Raw genomic sequence first — 9302 nt, 5'->3', positions numbered from 1 at the left:
TAAATATGGCATCTTAAAAAAATGACACCTAAATATTTTTAATTTGCAATTTTTAATCAGTTTAGGCTATATAAAAGTAAGAATAAATGCAGATTTTTTACTTTGAAATCATTCATGTGTAAGGATGGAAATACCTTTAACAGCACAAGTCTGATTAGGTGCAATAAGGGTTAAAACATTATTGAACCTGACAATAAAATAGATTTCTCAAATTCATTGTTAATACAGGAAGAGGCAATAAATTAGCATTTTATTCATTTTGTGTCAATTTTGATCGGGATCAGTTTAATTTTGATCGGGTTAGGTTCAAATATTTAAAAAAATTAATTTCTCACAAATTTCTCAATCTCGTTTCAATTTCTTTTTAAAATATGATTGACAAACATGTTGTCCTCAGTTGTGTCTTGTTTTGTGGTTTTTTTAACCACAAGTTTAAAAAAATATTCACAAATAAAGTGTTTTATTTTCATAAATTATTTTTTATAAAAAAAAAATTAAAAAGTCTAACCAGCCTTTCTTTACATTTTTTATTAGATATTCATATGATGCATTCATTAACAGCAAACTTTTAACTCGAGAACAACTTATTTGGATATAAATATTTTTTTTCATTTTCTTAAAAATACAAAAAAATCATATAAAATAATTAAGAGCTAATATCGGTCTTTCAATGCTGAAACCATTGTTCAAAAAGGATGACTAAAAGATCTATAAAATAAAATGTTGGTGTGGCATTCCACCTTAATTGAACACGGACTTTTGTTGCACTCCATCGTCTTTAAGGGTGGCTAAATCATCGTATTAACCAAAAAACCCCAACAATATTATCATATTAAAACAAACCATATCTAATTCTTGATATTTCACATTAAATTTTGATAACGCCCTAGCCAATAGATAGCAATTAAAAAATAAAGAGTGAAAATAAATCTAAAATATTTTAATCTGAAATTTCGTAATCTATCATATAGATGAAACATTGAGGATATCATTCGGGATTTTTCTCTTTTTTTATGAAGTAACTAGTCAAGCAATTCAATATTGCGCACGAGATAGTGCAGACTAGTTGAAGTGTGTGTGTGTGTGTGTGTGGGGGGGGGGGGGGGGTTAATTGAAAGGGGGCGGACTAAACCAACAAAAAAAATGTAAACCCCCATTTTCAATGCCTATATCATGTATACAGTATATTTGAAAAATAAGTGTGTGTGTGTGGGGGGGGGGGGGGGGGGGGCTAAGCCAGAGTAGCATCGTTTTTGAAAGTGGGGGACCAGCCAGACAATTTTTTTTTACTTACCTGGAAAACTTGACGAGCAAACAAAACATTGCCCAAACTCGAAAATCCCTAATTCGTGGGGGGAGGGGTGGAAGGGGGGGGGGGTGTAGAGGCCAACTTTTTTCTGATGCCGACTTCTTTTATTACCTTTTTTGCATACAATACTGCATTTCCCTTATATTACTTTACCGTACTATTAACTGGGGGCCAACCTGTACTTCAATGAACATTTTCAGCAAAAGTTCTGTTGGGAAAAAAGTGAGTGTGTGTGTGGGGGGGGGGGGGAGACCCCCCCCTTCCCTCCCCCTGTTGCTAAGTGCCTGAGTTTCTAATAATGTCAATGTGAATTGAATAAATAAAACTAATACTTCAGAAAATGTCGTATCATATGTGCTAAAAATAAAACGTGATTCAAACTATATAAAGGAATTTAAGTAAGGTTGATTCTCTTTTGAATGCGAGAGAGCATTACTCACAGTTAGGTCAAATCACTTTGAAATCTATAAATAGAATATATCGATTGACACTACGGTCACGCAAAAGAATCAATTTTCATTGGGCGCACTTTGGTCGTTTGATCTTCAGTCACGTGTTCATTTTGGTGGGAATTTTTTTGTTGTCCTTTCGTTTGAAAAGGTACGTGTGACTTTGAGATGTTTCTGTTGAATCCTCTGTGTTGTTCTAAAGTTGACATGGATTTATAAATTCTTACACCGGGTGAGTTGCCTTGAAATGAATGCATTTTGTTCCATTTTGTAGTGCAAGTTTGATATTTTTTATTTTTTTGGTTCCAAACTTATCAGTACTGTGAACACAGGACAGTTGGGCAAATGTTCAATGATTTTTACTTGTTTATCAGATGTACGTCCTGGACAATGTGGTGAAATGGGAATGGTTGACGGTATCTCAGACTCTTCATTCGAGCGGCAGTCCCCTTGACGGCTAGAGAAATTTGTCTCTGCAGTCCTCAGCAGGTAAGATCACGTGACAGTTACAAAGTGAATAAAATGGACACTGTTTTAGTAGTTCTTGGTAGTTACTTGGCATAGGCGGATCCAGGAATTTGTAAAAGGGGGGGGGGTCCAACATTTTGACCTATTAGGTACTGTTTGCAACATCTACCGCTCCCAAATTTCACCCCACTTTGTTTGTGTACATGTAAATGATCTAAAGAAAATGTCTACTTGGTGTTTTTTTAACATTTAATTTCTATTAATTTTCAAATATATAAGTATACAGAGGGCCAATAGGGAATGTTTCGTGTAACTGTCATAATGACAATACTGATGATAACACATGATAATTCAGTCAAAAGTATGTCAAACGTAATGAATATACTTGTTCTGTGAGTATTCAAGGCACAGTGCAAAGAAAAATCCGGAAAATCGCAATCGGAAGGACAGACAGGTGGATAGATGGACCGAGAGTAAACTAGCACCCCTTCCTTCTTCTCAGCAAAGCGAGAAAGGGAGATTAATAATACAAAACAATTGTTTGATATTAACCCAATATCACACTGTTCTGATCAGACCTTGAGTCCCAAATATCTATAGCGAATTGCTCTATCAACTTTAGACATTTACTATTCTGGTCAATTATACTGGAGTGACAGATCTAACAGAAATATCGTAAAACTCTATATTTATCATAAAAAATGAACGGTATGAACTTTGATGCACCAGATGCGCATTTCAACAAATAATGTCTCTTCAGTGATGCTCAGACCAAAACTATTGGAAATCTTAAAAAAGATGAAGAGCTACGAGCATGGATCGAAAGTGCCGAACATGAGCCAAAATCCGAACAAGGAGCAGAGCTATGCCTGAGGGAGATACGTCCTTTATTTCTAAAATTTATCACATTAAAATTTATATATCCGTTTCATGCTAGCACTGCAGTACTAGACGAAACTGGGCTTATGAATACCCTCGGGGACTAAAAGCCCACCAGCAGAGGCATATTACTAACATTAATTTTCAGTTATAATTCTCTCTTTGCTACAAGGATATACAATTTTGATAATACATTTTTTTATTTCGTAGGCACACATAACCAAAAAAATGGGGGAAGGGGTATCCGCACATGAAGGCCTATCTAGAATTTAATTTACTTTAAAAATATACATGTACATTACATGGGGGAGGGTAGGGAACCACCCCAACCTGTTTTTTTTTCCTACAAATTGTAAAAAAAAAGAAAGAAAAAAAGTAAAATTCGAGACGACTCCCCCTTTTAAAAGGAATATTAATAGCTGACTCTCTCTCTGAAGATAAAACTCAATGGTAGACCCCTCCCCCACACCGTGCCGTTCACAAACTTGAGAGTTTAAGCATAGTTTGGGGTATTTGTATCAAAATTAATGAAATTGATAATCACGTACATAACCACCCCCACGTGTAGTTTTGAAACGTGACGTTTATGTGATAAATATAGTATAATAGGCCCCTATGTGTTTTATAAAAAATATGCAAAAAACTGAAATAGCTGCAGTGCTTGTTCTACTGCCTAACCCTTTCATGAACTGAATATTTGTTAAACAAAGTTTGTTCAGATCACAGGCCTTCTTATAAATTTTGTACTCAATCTGTATGTTATATATCTATTCTTGGCTTGAGAATTAAAAAGAAAAGCCCCCCCCCCCCCCCCCCCCCCCCGTTTTGTGTTTGAACTCAGAGCATAAAGTTTGTACTATATAGCTGCGCTCGCTACAACGGTCACACCGTCAATACATTACTGTATATGTTAGCCAATGTTCATGATACATTGTAACAACCAGCCTTCCACATGTATTTGTGTTACACGTGAAACGACCTTTTTCAAAATCGTCGTGTATGACTCAGCCTAAGAATCAAACATTTGGCTAGTAGCCTAGTTCAATATAAACAACTCTTAATAAAAAAGTAAAAGCTTACCATAATATATTATTTATGAATTATGGTCAGTTTAATTTTCATGCCTTACTGGAAGCAGCTTCAGAGTTATTCTAAACAAAACTGTATACGTACAGCGCTAATGTTTCCGGTAAAATCTCGTCAACTTTCTCTTTCTTTTCTTTTTTTTCTTTCTTTCCTTTTTTTCTTGATTTATATTTCTAGTTTTTTTTGGGGGGGGGGTATACATTTTTTTTGTCCGTGAAAAAGGGGGGGTCCGGACCCCCTGGACCCCCCCTCTGGATCTGCCCTTGCTTGGAATATGAAGATCAGGCCCATCGGAAATCCTGGGGGCATATTTTATATTTTCAGTTGGGTACTATCAACCACCAAAAAATCTTTTAAAAATTAACAAGCATACAAAAAAAGGTCATCGAGCATTTCAATTGAGGGGACAGAACATATAGTAGCAATCTTTTCTATAGTATTACTATTACTACATGTTTTCTATAGTATACTGTATGTTTTCTATAGTATAATATATATCAGCAAAATTATGGAGGGGGGGGGTTGCTATGGCCATGAAAATAACAAAGAGTACACTATGGTCAGGCAAAGAATCAATTACAGAGGTCTGTTACAATCACTAGATTTGGCCATGCACCTACATTGAATTAGCTATATTTCTTTCTCTGGTTTATCAAAAATAGATTGATTTAGCTATTATAAGAAAGGGGAGCCTTGTATATTTTTATTACTTTTCTTTGGATCCTTCATTCCCAAAAAGGTAAAAAGTGGGTATCTATCAGCAAAAGTATAATTTATGGCATAAAACTCAAAAATCTTAATTGAGAAAGAATTTTTGAAAAGATACTGAATAGTCTTGCTTGGTTAAAGAAGATTCTTAATTATTCAAGTCAAGGTCCAAATTTTGTCCTTTCAAGAGCTAGGAGAATACAAAAAGAAAAGGGCAAAAAAGTGAAAGTACCACTAGGCAATATAAGATGAAATGGAATAATTAGCTTCCTGGGAAAATGATCAATAAATTCAAAAGTCATGACCCTCTAGGGATAGGTTGCGGTCACAATGGGGGATCAAATTTTTGTAATTAAACATTTTGGGAAAAACTTTAAAAAAATTTAAGAACCAACGTAGTGCCTCACAGAAAACAGCAAATTTTTGAAAGCTTCCTGAGGTATTATAGATTCTAATTTGTTCAAATCATGCATTGATACAGAGGTAGGGTAGGACCATAAAAGGGGATAAAAGTATTACATGGTACCATAAAATAAAAAAAAAAACTTACCAAACTAAAATGTTTGCAGCAATTTTGTTGCTATAATGTGGCAATAATGCTATTCATGATATTTATTTATATGATTAATGAACCACCGGGGTGTCTTCCCACTTAGCCAACATTTTGAAAAAATACAGGTAAAACACAGGTAAATCTGTGTCGGCTAAGTGGGAATGGGGTACAGGTGGAGAGTAAAAGAAATTAATTACAGGTAGGCTATAGTCTGTTTTAAGGTGAATAAAATATTTATTAATTTTAGTCTATTTTAAATAGATGCATTTATTTAAGAACAGTTACATCAGATAATCAAAAATTTAAAAAAAAAAACTTTCTAATTATTTTTTGTAAAGATAGGGCTTTTTGTAAATTACATCATCATGCATTTTGAAAGTGGGGGGGGGCAGCCAAAGAAAAAATTTTTTACTTACCTGAAAAAATTGACAAGCAAAAAAAAAAAAAAAAAAAAAAGGAAAAAGTTGAAAGTTGCCCAAAGTCGAAAATCCTATTTCGGGGGGGGGGGGGGGGGGGGGGTAGTCTAACTTTTTTTCAGTGTCAAATACTTTCAGTACCAATTCTAATACATCGCTAAAACTGGGGGGGGGGGGGGCAACCAGGTTTTCAATTAACCTTTCCTATAGTATAAGTAAGGTTGGGAAAAAAAGTGGGGGGGGGGGCAGGCCCCCCCGGCCCCCCTGTTGCTACGCCCCTGGATATCAAGAATTTTTAACAATAACCCATTTATTTTTCGACTTTACATTTAGAGAACAGAAAAAATATGTCAACTGAACTCTAGAAATGTTAGGTTTTTCAGGTTCAAAATTGGTGAGAATTTAAATTTGAACATAAATCACATTAATTTTACCATGTATATTTACACTTAATCCCTAATTTGCATATTTTAGCTTAGATATGCCATTTAAACATGTAGATTTAGGTATAATTCTTATAAAACAAAAAAATACATAATTCATTGATTATATTTAGATTGTTTATAGTCTTTCCTTCTTTTATTGTTTTAAAAATGAAAAAGACACAATATGCTGCAACATGCCTTTTTAAAAATGTACAAACATCGATACATTTAATTGAAATTAAATAATTTGGGGCATTTTTCATAGTAGAGTAAAAGTATACAAATAAAACAAAATGATAGGGATTCAAAAGAAGTTTAGTTTTGAAGCTGGTGTCTTCATCACTATAATAAATCACATTGTATCAGCATTGATTACAATGTTCAGAAATTACCATGATCAAATATTACATACTCAGATAAATATATTTCTAATCTCAAATGTTAATTATATTGGAGTGATACAATTCAAAATACCCTCACTTTTCTTTTTTGTTTCATCATTAAATACTTCATTTTTTATAAAATTAATTTTATAATTTTTATTAATATTTACTTTTTTTAAAAAATGCAGGTAAATATTACAGGTAATAAGCCTAAAACAGACTATACACAGGTGACAATTACCCAGGTGTGAAAATCCTAATTTTGGCTAGATGGGAATAAGAAATTCAGAATTTTGGCTAGGTGGGAATAAAGACACATAATTCTTAATTGCCTTTATGGACATAATTGCCTTTATGGACATAAAGCTTTTTAATTTTTTTAAAAACAAACAAACTAGAGATCTATTTTTGTTGATTTTAAGCATGTTTCTCCTTTTCAAATTTACCTTTAAAAGGCTTTGTAAGCTTCCTCAGCACCCTGTCAAATGCCAATCAGCTTACAATGTTTCCATCCCGTGTAAATTCAATAAATTATATTTTTATCAGGACTACTCATGACATCCGTCCACATATAAAAAAAAAGGGGGGGCATCCTCAGCCCGTCACATGTATTTAAACACCCTTGATAATTTACTTCACATCCTTGTAAATCATAACCAAGTTCCATTTTTCGTTTCAAATATTTCATTTAATAAAGACTTCAAAGTTCAATGAAATATAACAAAACAGTCAGTACATCTATGAGTATATAAAGTCCTAGCTTAACATCTCTGGCCTAATAAAACACAGTGGATTGCGGTGTCCGTGCGGTGGAGAAATTATACACTACTTAATTATGTTCCCCAAACGAAGTTGGGGAACATATTGTTTTTACTCTGTTTCTTATTATTATTATTATTATTATTATTATTATTTTTCTTCTTCCTGGGAAAATTTTGTCCACGAGTGATCTTGTAAACTACACATCCGACTTAGGTGAAACCTTTTTAGGGTTAGTAGGCATGTTATGTAGAGTTGCCAAACAAAGGTCATTTTGCGCGCACGTGCTTGCAAGAGCGCGCACGTGCAATAGGTGAAATTACCAATATAATGGATATTGCCGTAACTTTTCTATTTTTTGATGAAATTTTTTGAAACTCATAATGTAAGGATACATTAGTAGTATAAACAAGATAGCATGGTCAAAATAGCAAGATCCCACGCGCATGCACGTGCGCTTCTCTCTGATTGGCTGAAACTAAAGTCTCAATAACTTTCTTGTTTCTTGTCATAATCCTTTGAAATTTTGAACATAGTCCTACATTATGAAGATCTACCGCATTATATATAAGAATTTTCATGAAAGCATGCGCATGTGCGCGTGCTGCAAGCTGATTGGCTGAAACTTTAAATGGCAATATCTCCTTTGTTTTTTGACAAAATTCTTTGAAATTTAAAATATAGTCATGCATTAGGATATCCTACAAAATGATATAGAAAAAAAATCATGAAATCACGCGCATGCACATGTGCTGCAATCTGATTGGCTGAAACTTTAAATGGCTATTTCTCCTTTGTTTTTTTTACGAAATTCTTTGAAATTTAAAATATAGTCATGCATTAGGATATCCTACAAAATGATATAGAAAAAAAATCATGAAATCACGCGCATGCACGTGTGCTGCAATCTGATTGGCTGAAACTTTAAATTGCTATTTTTCCTTTGTTTTTTGACGAATTTTTTTGAAATTTAAAATATAGTCATGCATTAGGATATCCTACAAAATGATATAAAAAAAATTATGAAATCACGCACATGCACGTGTGCTGCAATCTGATTGGCTGAAACTTCAAATTGCTATTTCTCCTTTGTTTTTTGACGAAATTTTTTGAAATTTAAAATATAGTCATGCATTAGGATATCCTACAAAATGATATAAAAAAATCATTAAATTACGTGCATGCACGTGTGCTGTAATCTGATTAGCTGAAACTTTAAATGGCTATAATTCCCTTGTTTTTCAACCAAACAGGATGGGATTTAGAACATAGATAGATGTAAGGGACTCCTACAAGAAGGTATGATCATCATGCACGTGCACGCACGTGCGTGCATTTGAAACGAGTATATTTAAAAATACTCTTGAATGAGTGATTTTTATTACTTTTGGACTGAATGCTTTAATATATAGTATATTAAAATATATAAATAGTGTAGACAAGATGATATGGTCATAACGCACATGCATTCACATGCGCTTGGGTGCAATGCTTAAAATTGAATATAATTGGTATCCTTCTGGGAAAGCGTTGTAAAAGTCAAAAATGCACAGAGTTTGTCTTATTTAATGAAGCTTACAGGGAACATGGCACCGAAAGGGAGTTGGGGAGCGTTTGGGGAACATCTGTAACGGTTCCCGTTACAATTAGCACTAGTTTGTATTAGTTTACATTATTTTCTTTTACCTAAGTCACTAGTAATTTACAGTCAGTGATGTTGATGACATAATATGATCTGATCGTTACGATCGTCGTGATGAAACTGGCGTTCGCTGCTCATATATATAACCTTCCATAAATGGTCACGTGATCACAACAACCAATGAATAATTGTCCTTTCTGGAGCAACTCGGAACTACTTTACATA

The sequence above is a fragment of the Saccostrea cucullata genome, unplaced genomic scaffold (genome assembly GCF_032062105.1).
Source record: "Saccostrea cucullata isolate Sc308-1 unplaced genomic scaffold, CSIRO_AGI_Scuc_v1 ctg1282, whole genome shotgun sequence".
In the NCBI taxonomy this organism is placed as follows: domain Eukaryota; kingdom Metazoa; phylum Mollusca; class Bivalvia; order Ostreida; family Ostreidae; genus Saccostrea; species Saccostrea cuccullata.
The sequence above is the reverse complement of the archived record's forward strand: the minus strand, read 5'-3'. Positions refer to the sequence as shown.